Here is a 16,583-nt window from a genome sequence, read left to right on the forward strand (position 1 = left end):
TTTTTGACGTGTTTTGGGGTCTCCGTTGGGTTTCGTTGGGTTTTCCATAGTCATCATAGTGGAAAAGTGTAAATTGTGGGTTTTGGAGAACATCAGGTAGGTTTAGGGGGGACTTTTGGGGCAGATTCATGGTTTTTGGGGTTTTCTTCTGTTTTTTGGGGGTGATCTTATTCATTTTTGAGTTGTTTTTGACGTGTTTTTGTGTCTCCGTTGTGTTTTGTTGGGTTTCGTAGGTCATAATGGTGGAAAAGTGTAAATTGTGGGTTTTGGAGAACATCAGGTAGGTTTAGGGTGGTTTTGGAATTGGATCTTTGGTTTTGGGGGATTTTCTTCCAGTTTTGGGGGTGATTCCGTTCTTGCTTGGGGTGTTTTTGATGTGTTTTGGGGTCTCCGTTGGGTTTCGTTGGGTTTTCCGTGGTCATCATTGTGGAAAAGTTTAAATTGTGGGTTTTGGAGAACATCGGGTATGTTTAGGGTGGTTTTGGTGTGGATCTATGATTTTGAGGGTTTTTCTTCAATTTTGGGGGTGATCCTTTTCTTTTTTGTTCTTTTTTTGGACTTGTTTTGGTTTCTCCGTCGGGTTTCGTTGGGTTTTCCGTGGTCATCATGGTGGAAAAGTGTAAATTGTGTGTTTTGGAGATCATCAGGTAGGTTTATGGGGACTTTTGGGGCAGATTCATGGTTTTTGGGGTTTTCTTCTATTTTTCTGGGGTGATCCTATTCATTTTTGAGTTGTTTTTGACGTGTTTTTGTGTCTCCGTTGGGTTTTGTTGGGTTTCGTAGGTCATAATGGTGGAAAAGTTTAAATTGTGGGTTTTGGAGAACATCAGGTAGGTTTAGTGTGATTTTGGGGTGGATCTATGTTTTTTGGCATTTTCTTTCTTTTTTTAGGTGATCCCGTTCTTTTTTGGGGTGTTTTTGAGGTGTTTTGGGGTCTCCGTTGTGTTTCGTAGGTTTTCCATGGTCATCATTGTGGAAAAGTTTAAATTGTGGGTTTTGGAGAACATCAGGTATGTTTAGGGTGGTTTTGGGGTGGATCTATATTTTTGGGGGTTTTATTTCTTTCTTGGGTGCTATCCCGTTCTTGCTTTGCGTGTTTTTGACTTGTTTTGGGGTCTCTGTTGTGTTTCGTTGGGTTCTTGTTGGTCATCATGTTGGAAAAGTGTAAATTGTGGGTTTTGGAGAACTTCAGGTAGGTTTAGGGGGACTTTTGGGGTGGATCAATGTCTTTTGGGGTTTTCTTTCTTTTTTGGGGGTGATCCCGTTCTTGTTTGGGGTGTTTTTGAGGTGTTTTGGCGTTTCCGTTGCGTTTCGTTGAGTTCCTAATGGGTTTTATGGTGGTTGGGAGTGGACTTTGAGATTTGGAGAACATCAGTTTAGGTTTAGGGTGGTTTTAGAATTGGATCCTTGGTTTTTGGGGATTTTCTTCCAGTTTTGGGGGTGATTCCGTTCTTTTTTGGGGTGTTTTTGACATGTTATGTGGTCTCCGTTAGGTTTTGTTTGGTTCTCAGTGGTCATCATGGTGGAAAAGTGTTAATTGTGGGTTTTGGATAACATCAGGTGAGTTTAAGTTTTTTTAGGAGGTGAATCTTTGGTTTTTGGGGAATTCTTCTGTTTTCTTTTAGCGTTTTCTTCTGTTTTTGGAGTGGTACCGTTCTTTTTTGGGGTGTTTTTGACATGTTTTGGGGTCTCCGTTGTGTTTTGTTGGGTTCTCGTTGGTCATCATTGTGAAAAAGTGTAAATTGTGGGTTTTGGAGGACATCAGGTAGGTTTAGGAGGACTTTTGTGTTGGATCAATGGCTTTTAGGTTTTTCTTTCGGTTTTGGGGTTGATGCCGTTCTTTTTTGGGGTGTTTTTGATGTGTTTTGGGGTCTCCGTTGGGTTTCGTTGGGTTTTCCGTGGTCATCATTGTGGAAAAGTTTAAATTGTGGGTTTTGGAGAACATCGGGTATGTTTAGGGTGGTTTTGGTGTGGATCTATGATTTTGAGGGTTTTTCTTCAGTTTTGGGGGTGATCCTTTTGTTTTTTGTTCTTTTTTTGGACTTGTTTTGGTTTCTCCGTCGGGTTTCGTTGGGTTTTCCGTGGTCATCATAGTGGAAAAGTGTAAATTGTGGGTTTTGGAGAACATCAGGTAGGTTTAGGGGGGACTTTTGGGGCAGATTCATGTTTTTTGGGCTTTTCTTCTGTTTTTTGGGGTGATCTTATTCATTTTTGAGTTGTTTTTGACGTGTTTTTGTGTCTCCGTTGGGTTTTGTTGGGTTTCGTAGGTCATAATGGTGGAAAAGTTTAAATTGTGGGTTTTGGAGAACATCGGGTAGGTTTAGGGTGGTTTTGGTGTGGATCTATGGCTTTTGGTGTTTTCTTTCGTTTTTGGGGTTGAACCAGTTCTTTTTTTTGGGTGTTTTAGACGTTATTGGGGTCTCCATTGGGTTTTGTTGGGTTCTAGTTGGTCGTTAAGGAAAATGGGAGTGTATTGTGGGTTTTGAAGAAGATCAGGTGAGTTTAGGATTGTTTTGGTGGGAAATTCATACTTTTTTTTTTTTTTTTTCTTCTGATCCTGTTCTTTTTTGGGGTGTTTCTGACGTGTTTTGGTGTTTCAATTCCGTTTCATTGAGTTCCTAATGGGTTTTATGGTGGTTGGGAGTGTACTTTGGGATTTGGAGAACATCAGGTAGGTTTAAGGTGTTTTTGGGATTGGATCCGTGCTTTTTGGGGATTTTCTTCCAGTTTTGGGGGTGATGCCGTTCTTGTTTGGGGTGTTTTTGACGTGTTTTGGGTTCTCCGTTGGGTTTTAGTTGGGTTCTTGTTGGTCATCATGGTGGAAAAGTGTAAATTGTGGGTTTTGGAGGACATCACGTAGGTTTAGGGGTACTTTTGGGGCAGAGTCATGTTTTTTGGTGTTTTCTTCTGTTTTTTGGTGTTGTCCCGTTCTTTTTTCGGAAGTTTTTGAGGTGTTTGGGGTTCTCCGTTGGGTTTTGTTGGGTTCTCGTTGGTCATCATGGTGGAAAATGGAAAATTGTGGGTTTTGGAGAACATAGGTGAGTTTAAGGTTTTTTTTGGTGGTGAATCTATGGTTTTGGGGGATTTCTTCTGTTTTTTAGGGTTTTCTTCTGTTTTTGGGGTGGTCCCGTTTTTTTTTCTGGGTGTTCTTGACGTGTTTTGGGGTCTCCGTTGTGTTTTGTTGGGTTCTCGTTGGTCATTAAGGTAAATAGATGTTGATTGTGGCTTTTGGAGAAGTTTAGGTGAGTTTAGGGTGGTTTTGGGGGGAAATTCATATGTCTTTTTTTTTTTTTCTGATCCATTTTTTTGGCGGGGTGTTTTTGATGTGTTTTTGAGATTCCATTGCGTTTCGTTGAGTTCCTAATGGGTTTTATGGTGGTTGGGAGTGGACTTTGGGATTTGGAGAACATCAGGTAGGTTAAGGGTGATTTGGGGGTCGATCTATGGTTTTTGGGGATTTTCTTCCAGTTTTGGGGGTGATCCCGTTCTTGTTTGGGGTGTTTTTGACGTGTTTTTGGGTCTCCGTTGGGTTTCATTGGGTTTTCCGTGGTCATTATGGTGGACAATTTTAAATTGTGGGTTTTGGAGAACATTGGGTAGGTTTAGGGTGGTTTTGGTGTGGATCTATGATTTTGAGGGTTTTTCTTCCAATATTGGGTGTGATCCCTTTCTTTTTTGTTCTTTTTTTAGACGTGTTTTGGTTTCTCCGTCGGGTTTCGTTGGGTTTTCCATGGTCATCATGGTGGAAAAGTGTAAATTGTGTGTTTTGGAGAACACCAGGTAGGTTTAGGGTGGTTTTGGGATTGGATCCGTGCTTTCTGGGGATTTTCATCCAGTTTTGGGGGTCATTCCGTTCTTGTTTGGGGTGTTTTTGACATGTTTTGGGGTCTCCGTTGGGTTTCATTGGGTTTTCCGTTGGCATCATGGTGGAAAAGGGTAAATTGTGGGTTTTGAAGAACTTCAGGTAGGTTTAGGGGGACTTTTGGGGTGGATTCATGGTATTTGTTTTTTTGTTTGTTTTTTTTTTTTGGTGTGATCCTGTTCTTTTTTGTGTTGTTTTTAACGTGTTTTGGGGTCCCCGTTGGGTTTTGTTGGGTTCTTTTTGGTCATCGTGGTGAAAAAGTGTAAATTGTGGGTTTTGGAGAACATCAGGTAGATTTAGGGGGATTTTTGGTGTGGATCTATGGCTTTTGGTGTTTTCTTTCGTTTTTGGGGTTGAACCAGTTCTTTTTTGGTGTGTTTTTGACGTTATTGGGGTCTCCGTTGGGTTTTGTTGGGTTCTCGTTGGTCGTTAAGGTAAATGGGAGTGGATTGTGGGATTTGAAGAAGATCAGGTGAGTTTAGGGTGGTTTGGGGGGGAAATACATAGTTTGTTTTTTTTTTCTTCTGATCCTGTTCTTCTTTGACCTGTTTCTGACGTGTTTTGAGGTTTCCGTTTTTTTTCGTTGATTTCCTAATGGGTCTTATAGTGGTTGGATGTGGATTGTACATTTAGGAGAACATCAGGTAGGTTTAAGGGATTTTGGGGGTTTAAATCACGATTTCTCTTCGGATCCGGTTCGCTTTTTGAGAGTTTTTGAGGTGTTTTGGGGTTTCCGTTGCATTTCGTTGAGTTCCTAATGGGTTTTATGGTGGTTGGGAGTGGACTTTGGGATTTGGTGAACATCAGGTAGGTTTAGGGGGACTTTTGGGCCAGAGTCATGTTTTTTGGTGTTTTCTTCTGTTTTTTTTTGTGTTGTCCCGTTCTTTTTTAGGAAGTTTTTGAGGTGTTTGGGGTTCTCCGTTGGGTTTTAGTTGGGTTCTTGTTGGTCATCATGGTGGAAAAGTGTAAATTGTGGCGTTTTGGAGAACATCAGGTAGGTTTAGGGGGACTTTAGGGCAGAGTCATGTTTTTTGGGGTTTCCTTCTGTTTCTTGGGGTGGTCCCGTTCTTTTTTGGGAAATTTTTGAGGTGTTTTGGGCTCTCCGTTGGGTTTTGTTCGGTTTTCCGTGGTCATGATGATGGAAAAATGTAAAATGTGGGTTTTGGAGATCAGGTAGGTTTAGGTTGGTTTTGGGGTGGATCAATTGTATTTGGGCTTTTCTTCTGTTTTTTGGGGATGATCTTGTTCTTTTTTGGTTTTTTTTTGACGTGTTTTGGGGTCTCCATTGTGTTTTAGTTGGGTTCTTGTTGGTCATCATTGTGGAAAAGTGTAAATTGTGGGTTTTGGAGAACATCACGTAGGTTTAGGGGGACTTTTTGGGCAGAGGCATGTTTTTTGGGGTTTTCTTCTGTTTTTTTTGGGATGATCCTGTTTTTTTGGGGGGTGTTTTTGACGTTTTTTGGGTTCTCTGTTGGGTTTCGTTTGGTTTTCCGCGCTAATCATGGTTTGAATAGGTTAAATTTTGGGTTTTATAGAACATCAGGTGAGTTTAAGGTTTTTTGTTGGGTGAATCTATGATTTTGGTGGATTTCTTCTGTTTTTTAGGGTTTTCTTCTGTTTTTGGGGTGGTCCCATTCTTTTTTGGTGTGTTTTTGACGTGTTTTGGGGTCTCCGTTGAGTTCTTGTTGGTCATTATGTTAAATAGGAGTGGATTGTGGGTTTTGGAGAACATCAGGTAGGTTTAAGGGTTTTTCGGGGTGAAATCATGGCATTTTGTTTTTTTTGGGGGGGGGGATCTGGGTAGATTTTGGGGTGGTTTTTATGTGTTTTGGGGTCTTCATTGGGTTTCGTTGGGTTCTTGTTGGTCATGATGTTAAGTGGGAGTTAAATGTGGGATTTGGAGACGATAAGGTGAGTTTAGGTTGGTTTTGGGGGGAAATTCATAGTTTTTTTTTTTTTTCTTCTAATCCAGTTGTTTTTGGGGGTGCTTTTGACGTGCTTTGGGGTCTCCGTTGGGTTTTGTTGGGTTTCCATCGCGTTTACTGGTGGTTGGGAGTTAATTGTACATTTAGGAGAATATCAGGTAGGTTTAAGGGTTTTTGGGGGGGTTAAATCATGTATTTACTTCTGATCCGGTTCTCTTTTGGGGTGTTTTTGAGGTGTTTTGGGGTTTCCGTTGCGTTTCATTGAGTTCCTAATGGGTTTTATGGTGGTTGGGAGTGGACTTTAAGATTTGGAGAACATCAGGTAGGTTTAGGGTGGTTTTGGGATTGGATCCGTGCTTTTTGGGGTTTTCTTTCGATTTGGGGGGTGATCCTGTTCTTGTTTGGGGTGTTTTTGACGTGTTTTGGGGTCTCTGTTGTGTTTCGTTGGGTTTTCTGTGGTCTTCATGGTGGAAAAGAGTAAATTGTGGGTTTTGGAGAACATCAGGTAGGTTTAGGATGGGTTTGGACTGGATCTATGGTATTTGGGGTTTTCTTCTGTTTTTTGGGGGTGATCCTGTTCTTTTTTGGTGTATTTTTGACGTGTTTTGGCGTCTCTGTTGGGTTTCATTCGGTTTTCTGTTGTCATCGTGGTAGAAAATGGTACATTGTGGGTTTTGGAGAACTTCAGGTAGGTTTAGGGGGTCTTTTGTGGTGGATTCATGGAATTTGGGGTTTTCTTCTGTTTTTTTGGGATGATCCTGTTCTTTTTTGGGTTGCTTTTGATGTGTTTTGGTGTCTCCGTTGGGTTTTAGTTGGGTTTTTGTTGGTCATCATGGTGGAAAAGAGTAAAATGTGGGTTTTGGAGAACATCAGGTAGGTTTAGGGGGACTTTAGGGCAGAGTCATGTTTTTGGGTGTTTTCTTCTGTTTTTTGGAGTGGTCCCGTTCTTTTTTGGGAAGTTTATGAGGTGTTTGGGGGTCTCAGTTTGGTTTTGTTGGGTTCTCTTTGGTTATCATGGTCGAAAATGGTAAATTGTAGGTTTTTGAAAACATAGATGAGTTTAAGTTATTTTGGGGGGGTGAATCTGTGGTTTTGGAGGATTTCTTCTGTTTTTTAGGTTTTCTTCTGTTTTTTGCGGTGGTCCCGTTTTTTTGGGGGTTGTTCTTGACGTGTTTTCGGGTCTCCGTTGTGTTTTGTTGGGTTCTTGTTGGTCATTATGTTAAATAGGAGTGGATTGTGGGTTTTGGAGAACATCAGGTTGGTTTAAGGGTTTTTGGGGGGTTAAATCACGTTTTTTCCTCTGATCCGGTTCGCTTTTGGGGTGTTTTTGACGTGTTTTGGGGTTTCCGTTGCGTTTCGTTGATCTTTGACAAATTGACAAATCCTTGAAGTCCCTTTTGATTGCTCACAGGCTATGCGTTGCCACTCCTTTTCCTCCCAGATATAGGACGAGCAATCGGTAATTGTCTGACGGTTGAACCAAGCTGGGAAGCCTCCTTGTGATGTCCTAACCCAGTCCCCAGGAAGGCAGCAGATTTCCCTTAGAAGAGGGTCCCTTCTACATATTGGACCCTCTGTTCCGCTGATTGATAAATCACCCACAACTAAAACTCACCTTTTCTTCCTGCTGCCTGTGGTCACTATACAGGGGGGGTTGGCTTTTCCAACCCTGCCAATATCTCTGGTGGAGAGGGATTGTAGCCCTTTCCATCCATCGATTGCCTTTCGGCCTCCAGGGCCTTATATCTGTTGTGCAGGTCTACCTGATAGTGTGATATGGTTGAGATTTCGCTAAAATTGCAAATACAAACCTTAGAGTGATTACTGGTATCTACCACAGCATTATCTACGACTATAGAATCACAATAACTTCTCATGCAAACACAACCTTTCCCAATATATGCAAGTATCAAGGGTTTCATTAGGATATATCTCAAAGTGGCAAATATTTTGCTCAGTGTAAAGACAAATGTATTGAGATTCCAGCGTGTTACTTTCACAGATGAAACCGTTTTGTTCACGCACAATGCATGCATTTACATCAATTGTTTGCCACTTTCCTCCCTTTTGATTGGCCCATACTTTATGCCCTTTAGGATAAAGTATAGTTCCATTATGATTGAGTCCTAATGCAATGATTGGCTATACATTGTATACGGTGGCATTACTTACAGTAAGTATAAAGGCAACAATTTGAACATTTTCTGCATAAAGGGTAAAGTTGACTAATTGCCACCATCCTTGAAAATCTTTTTCAAATTCTGAAGCATTATCCCAAATAAATTTTCGAATTTCAGTGGGCAAAGTTCCTCCTTCACCCTCTCTAATAATAGCTGCTGCTACAGATTGTATACATAACTGCATTTGGATAGATCTCTAAGCAAGGGAAGTATTGCCTTGGCTTTTTCCAAGGGCATGTACAATTAATTGATGATATAGAAGACATTGCTTTGCTAAAGAAAAAAAAGATGATTTTTATTGGATGGTCTAGTTACTATAGTCAGAAACTAAACCTAACCCTAACCAAACCCTAACACTAACCCAACCCTAACCCTAAACCTAACACTAACGGCTGCCCGTGGATCTAAACCTAATGCTCAAACCCTAAACCTAACCCTAAACTTAATCCTAACGGCTGAGAGACGATCTAAACCTAACCCTCTAACCGTAACCCCAACCCTATCCCTAACCCTAACATAACACTAACCCAAACAATAACCAGAACCCTAACCCGAACACAAACCCTAACAACAACCATAAGTCTAAGCCTAACCGTAACCCTAACCCAACCTTAAACCTAACCCTAACCGTAACCCTAACCGTAACCCTAACCCTAACCCTAACCCTAACCCTAACAAAACCCTAACCCTAACCCTAACCCTAAACCTAACATAAAACTAAACCTAAACCTAAGCCTAAACCTAATCCTAAACCTAATTTAACGTTAACCCTAACCCTAACCCTAAACCTAAAAGTAACCCTAACCCTGACCCTAACCCTAACCTTAATCCTAACACTTACCCTAACCCTTACATAAACCTAACCTTAAATCTAAACCTAACCCTAAACCTGAGTCTAACCCTAACCCTAAAATTAATCCTAACCCTAACCCTAACACTAACCCTAACACTAACCGTAACCCTAACTCTAACCCTAATCTAAACGTAACCCTAACTCTAACCCTAACCCTACCCCTAACTATAACCTTAACACTAACCTAACCCTAAACTTAACCCTAACCCTAACGCTAATCCTAACCCTAACCCTAACGGAACCCTAACACTAAGCCTAACCCTAACCCTATGTCTAAACCTAACCCTAACCCTAACAGTTCCATAACCATAACCGTAACCCTAAACGTATCACTAACCCTAAACATAACCGTAAACCTAACCCTAAACCTAACAAAAACCCTAGCCCTAACCCTAACCCTAACCTTAACCCTAACCCTAAACTTTGCCCTAACTCTAAACCTAAACCTAAGCCTAATCCTCACCCTAACCCTAACCCTAACCCTAACATAAACCTAACACTAATCCTAAACCTAATCCTAACCCTAAACTTAACGCTAACCCTAATCCTAACCCTAACCCTAACCATAACATAAACCTAACTTTAACCCTAAACATAACTCTAAACCTAACCCTAACCGTAACTCTAACCATAACACTAACCCTTACCTAACCCTAAACCTAACCCTTACCAAAACTCTAACCCTAACCCTAACCCTAACCCTAACCCTAACCCTAACCCTAACCCTAACCCTAACCCTAACAAAACCCTAATACTAACCCTACCCCTAACCATAACACTAAACCTAATCCTAATGCTAACCCTAACCCAAACGCTACCCCAAACCCTAACCCTAACAAAACCCTAACACTAAACCTAACCCTAACCCTAACTGTAACCCTAACCCTAACAGTAACCCTAACCCTAATCCTAACCCTAAACCTAACCGTAAACATAAACCTACACCTAATCCTAAACTTAACCCTAACCCTAACCTTAAAACTAACAAAACCCTTAACCTAACCCTAAACCTGACCCTAACCCTAACCCTAAACCTAATCCGAATGTTAAACCTAAACCTAAACCTAACCCTACCCCTAAACCAAACCCTAACCATAACATAAACCTAAACTTAACCCTAAACCTAACCCCAACCCAAACCCTAACCTTAAACCTAACACTAAACCTAACCCTAACACTAACCCTAACCCTAACCCTAACCCTAACCCTAACCCTATCCCAAACCCTAACAGAACACTAACCCTAAACATAACCCTAACCATCTACCTAACCGTAAAACTAACCCTAATCCTAACCGTAACCTTAAACCTAACCCTAACACTAACCCTAACAATAACACTATCCGTAACCCTAATTCTAACCCTAATCTAAATGTAACGCTAACTCTAACCCTAACCCTACCCCTAACTCTAACCCTAACACTAACCTAACCCTAAACTTAACCCTAACCCTAAGGCTAATCCTAACCCTAACCCTAACGGAACCCTAACCCTAAGCCTAACCCTAACCCTATGTCTAAAACTAAACCTAACCCTAACAGTTCCTTAACCATAACCGTAATCCTAGACGTAACACTAACCCTAAACATAACCGTAAACCAAACCCTAAACCTAACAAAAACCCTAGCCCTAACCCTAACCCTAACCCTAACCCTAACCTTAACCCTAACCCTAAACTTTGCCCTAACCCTAAACCTAAACCTAAGCCTAATCCTAACCCTAACCCTAACCCTAACCCTAACCCTAACATAAACCTAACACTAATCCTAAACCTAATACTAACCCTAAACTTAACGCTAACCCTAATCCTAACCCTAACCCTAACCCTAACCCTAACCATAACATAAACCTAACTTTAACCCTAAACATAACCCTAAACCTAACCCTAACCGTAACTCTAACCGTAACACTAACCCTTACCTAACCCTAAACCTAACCCTTACCCTAACTCTAACCCTAACCCTAACCCTAACCATAACACTAACCCTAACCTTAACCCTAAAAAAACCCTAACACTAACCCTAACCCTAACCATAACCCTAAACCTAATCCTAATGCTAACCCTAACCCTAACCCTAACCTTAACCCTAACCCTAACCCTAACAAAATAGTAACCCTAACCCTAACCACCAACCTAACAGTAAACCTAAACCTAACCCTAACCGTAAACTTAAACCTTACCCTAATCCTAGCCCTAACCCTAACCCTGACCGTAACCCTAACCATAACCCTAACCCTAACCTTAAGAGAACACAAACCCTAACCATAACCCTAACCCTAACAGAACACTAACCCTAACACAAACCCTAATCATCAACCTAACCATAAACCTAACCCTAACCCTAACCCTAAACCTAACCCTAAACCTAACCCTAATCATAACCCTGCCCCTAACCCTAACCCTAACCATAACCCTAAACCTAATCCTAATGCTAACCCTAACCCTTACCCTAACCCTAACCCTAACAAAACACTAAACCTAACACTAACCCTAATCATCAACCTAACAATAAACCTAACACTAACCCCAATCATAACCCTAATCCTAACCCTAACCCTAACCATAACCATAACCTTAAACCTAATCCTAATGCTAACCCTAACCCTAACCCTAACCTTAACCCTAACACTAACCCTAAGAAAATAGTAAGCCTAACCCTAACCACCAACCTAACAGTAAACCTAAACCTAACCCTAACTGTAAACTTAAACCTTACCCTAACCCTAGCCCTAACCCTAACCCTGACCGTAACCCTAACCATAACCCTAACCCTATCCCTAAACTTAAGAGAACACAAACCATGACCCTAACCGTAACCCTAACCATAACCCTAAACCTAACCCTAATCTTAAGAGAACACAAAACCTAACCCTAACCCTAACCCTAACCATCAACCTAACCATAAACCTAACACTAACCCTAACCGTAAACCTAACCCTAACCATAACCCTAAACATAACCCTAATCATAACCCTAATCCTAACAAAAACCTAAACCTAACTGTAACCCTAACCCTAACCCTAACCCTAACCCTAACCCTAACCCTAACCCTAACCCTAACCCTAACCCTAACCCTAACCCTAACCCTAACCCTATCTAACCCTAACCCTAACCCTAACCCTAACCCTAACCCTAACCCTAACCCTAACCCTAACAGAACACTAACCCTAAATCTAACCCTAACCATCAACCTAACCATAAACCTAACCCTAAGCCTAACTATAACCCTAACCCTAACCCTAAACATAACCCTAACCCTAACCCTACCCCTAACCTGCAACCTACCCTAACCCGAATTCTAACCCTTAGCATAACCCTAACCCTAACGGAAACATAACCCAACCCCAAACCCAAACCTAAACCGAACCCTAACCCTAACCCTAACCATTTTGCAAACCCTGACCCTAAGCCTAAGCCTAAGCCTACACCTAACCCTAACCCTAACCCGAACCCTAATCCTAACCTTAACACTAAACGTAACCCTAAAACCTAACACTAACCTTAACCATAACCCTAAACCTAATCCTAATGCTAACCCTAACCCTAACCATAAACCTAAACCTAATCCTAATGCTAACCCTAACCCTAACCATAACCCTAAACCTAATCCTAATGCTAACCCTAACCCTAACCTTAACCCTAACCCTAACCTTAAACCTAACACTAACCCTAACAGAATAGTATCAAAACCCTAACCACCAACCTAACAGTAAACCTACACCTAACCCTAGCCGTAAACTTAAACCTTACCCTAACCCTAGCCCTAACCCTAACCCTGACCGTAACCCTAACCATAACCCTAATCCTAACCCTAACCCTAACCTTAAAAGGACATAAACCCTAACCCTAACCCGAACCCTAACAGAACACTAACCCTAACACTAACCATAATCATCAACCTAACCATAAACCTAACACTAACCCTAACCGTAAACCTAACCCTAACCCTAACCCTAACTGTAAAACTAACCCTGATCATAACCCTAATCCTAACCCTAACCCTAACCCTAACCCTAACCCTAACCCTAACCCTAACCCTAACCCTAACCCTAACAAAACCCTACACCTAACCCTAACCCTAACCCTAACCCTAACCCTAACCCTAACCCTAACCCTAACCCTAACCCTAACCCTAATCCTAACCCTAACCCTAACCTTAACACTAACACTAACCCTAACAAAATAGTAACGCTAACCCTAATCACCAACCTAACAGTAAACCTAAACCAAACCCTAACGGTAAACTTAAACCTTACCCTAACCCTAGCCCTAACCCTAACCCTAACCCTAACCCTAACCCTAACCCTAACCCTAACCTTAACCCTAACCCTAAACTTTGCCCTAACCCTAACCCTAAACCTAAGCCTAATCCTAACCCTAACCCTAACCCTAACCCTAAACCTAACCCTAACCCTAACCCTAACCCTAACCCTAACCCTAACCCTAACCCTAACCCTAACCCTAACCCTAACCCTAACAAAACCCTAACACTAACCCTAACCCTAACCCTAACCATAACCCTAAACCTAATCCTAATGCTAACCCTAACCCTAACCCTAACCATAACCCTAACCTTAACCCTAACCCTAACCCTAACAAAATAGTAACCCTAACCCTAACCACCAACCTAACAATAAACCTAAATCTAACCCTAACCGTAAACTTAAACCTTACCCTAACCCTAGCCCTAACCCTAACCCTGACCGTAACCCTAACCATAACCCTAACCCTAACCCTAACCTTAAGAGAACACAAACCCTAACCCTAACCCTAACAGAACACTAACCCTAACACTAACCCTAACCATCAACCTAACCATAAACCTAACACTAACCCAAACCGTAAACCTAACCCTAACCCTAAACGTAACCCTAAACCTAATCCTAATCATAACCCTAATCTTAACCCTAAACCTAACCCTAACTGTAACCCTAACCCTAACCGTAACCCTAACCCTAACCGTAAAGCTAAACCTAACCCTAATCCTAACCCTAACCATAACAGAAGGCTAACACTAAATCTAACCCTAACCATCAACCTAACCATAAACCTAACCGTAAGCCTAGCTATAACCCTAACCCTAACCCTAAACATAACCCTAACCCTAACCCTACCCCTAACCTGCAACCTACCCTAACCCGAATTCTAACCCTTAGCATAACCCTAACCCTAAAGGAAACATAACCCAACCCGTAACCAAAACATAAACCGAACGCTAACCCTAACCCTAACCATTATGCTAACCCTGACCCTAAGCCTAAGCCTAAGCCTAACCCTAACGCTAACCCTAACCCTAACCCGAACCCAAATCCTAAACTTAACATTAAACATAACCCTAACCCTAACCCTAACCCAAAACCTAACCCTAATCATAACCCTAATCCTAACCCTAACTCTAACCCTAACCTTAACCCTAAACCTAACCCTACCCTAACCTTAACCCTAACCCTAACCCTAACAAAATAGTAACCCTAACCCTAACCACCAACCTAACAGTAAACCTAAACCTAACCCTAACCGTAAACTTAAACCTTACCCTAAACCTAGCCCTAACCCTAACCCTGACCGTAACCCTAACCATAACCCTAACCCTAACCCTACCCTTAAGAGAACACAAACCCTAACCCTAACCCTAACCCTAACAGAACACTAACCCTAACACTAAACCTAATCATCAACCTAACCGTAATCCTAACCCTAACCCTAACCCTAACACTAACCCTAACTAAACCCTATCCCTAACCCTAACCCTAACCATAACCCTAAACCTAATCCTAATGCTAACCCTAACCCTAACCCTAACCCTAACCCTAACCTTAACCCTAACCCTAACACTAACAGAATAGTAACCCTAACCCTAACCACCAACCTAACAGTAAACCTAAACCATACCCCAACCGTAAACTTAAACCTTACCCTAACCCTAGCCCTAACACTAACCCTGACCGTAACCCTAACCATAACCCTAACCCTAACCCTAACCTTAAGAGAACACAAACCCTAACCATAACCCTAACCCTAACAGAACACTAACCCTAACACAAACCCTAATCATCAACCTAACCATAAATCTAACACTAACCCTAACCGTAAACCTAACCCTAACCCTAACCCTAACCATAACCCTAAACCTAACCCTAATCATAACCCTAACCCTAAACCTAACCCTAACTAACCATAACCCTAAACCTAATCCTAAAGCTAACCCTAACCCTTACCCTAACCCTAACCCTAACCTTAACCCTAACCCTAACCCTAACAAAATAGTAACCCTAACCCTAACCACCAAACTAACAGTAAACCTAAACCTAACCCTAACCGTAAACTTAAACCTTACCCTAACCCTAGCCCTAACCCTAACCTAGACCGTAACCCTAACCATAACCCTAACCCTAACCCTAACCTTAAGAGAACACAAACCCTAAACCTATCCCTAACCCTAACAGAACACTAACCGTAACACTAACCCTAATCATCAACCTAACCATAAACCTAACACTAACACTACCGTAAACCTAACCCTAACCATAACCCTAACCCAAACCCTAAACCTAACCCTAATCATAACCCTAATCCTAACCCTAACACTAAACCTAACTGTAACCCTAACCCTAAACCTAACCCTAACCCTAACCCTAACCCTAACCCTAACCCTAACCCTAACCCTAACCCTAACCCTAACCCTAACCCTAACCCTAACCCTAACCCTAACCCTAACCCTAACCCTAATAAAACCCTTACACTAACCCTAAACGTGACCCTAACCCTAACCCTAAACTTAACCCTAACCCTAACCCTAACCCTAACCCTAACCCTAACCCTAACCCTAACCCTAACCCTAACCCTAAACCTAACCCTAACCCTAACCTTAACCCTAACTCTAACCCTAATCCTAACCCTAACCCTAACGCTAAACCTAACAGAAAACTTACCCTAAACCTAACCCTCACCATCTACCTAACCATAAAAATAACCCTAACCCTAACCGTAACCTTAAACCTAACCCTAACACTAACCCTAAACATAACCCTAACCCTAACCCTAACAGAACACTAACCCTAACCCTAACCCTAACCCTAACCCTAACCCTAACCCTAACCCTAACCATCAACCTAACCGTTAACCTAACCCTAAGCCTAACTATAACCCTAACCATAACCCTAAACATAACCCTAACCCTACCCCTAACCTGCAACCTACCCTAACCCGAATTCTAAGCCTTAGCATAACCCTAACCCTAACGGAAACATAACCCAATCCCTAACCCAAACCTAAACCGAAACCTAACCCTAATCCTAAACATTATGCTAACCCTTGCACTAAGCCTAAGCCTAAGCCTAAGCCTAACCCTGACCCTAACCCTAACCCGAACCCTAATCCTAACCTTAAAACTAAACCTAACCCTAACCCTAAGCATAACCCTAACCCTAAACCTAACCATAACATAAACCTAACTTTAACCCTAAACCTAAAACTAAACCTAACCCTAACCGTAACCCTAACCCTAACACTAACCCTTACCTAACCCTAACCCGAACCCCAACACTAACCTTAACCCTAACCCTAACAGAATAGTCACCTAAATTTAACCATCAACCTAACAGTAAACCTAACCCTAACCCTAACCGTAACCTTAAACCTTACCCTAACCCTAGCCCTAACCCTAACACTGAACGTATCCCTAACCATAACCCTAACCCTAACCCTAACCTTAACAGAACACTAACCCTAAACCTAACCCTAACAGAACACTAACCCTAACC

The sequence above is a fragment of the Aythya ferina genome (genome assembly GCF_964211825.1).
Source record: "Aythya ferina genome assembly, chromosome: 8".
NCBI lineage: Eukaryota > Metazoa > Chordata > Aves > Anseriformes > Anatidae > Aythya > Aythya ferina.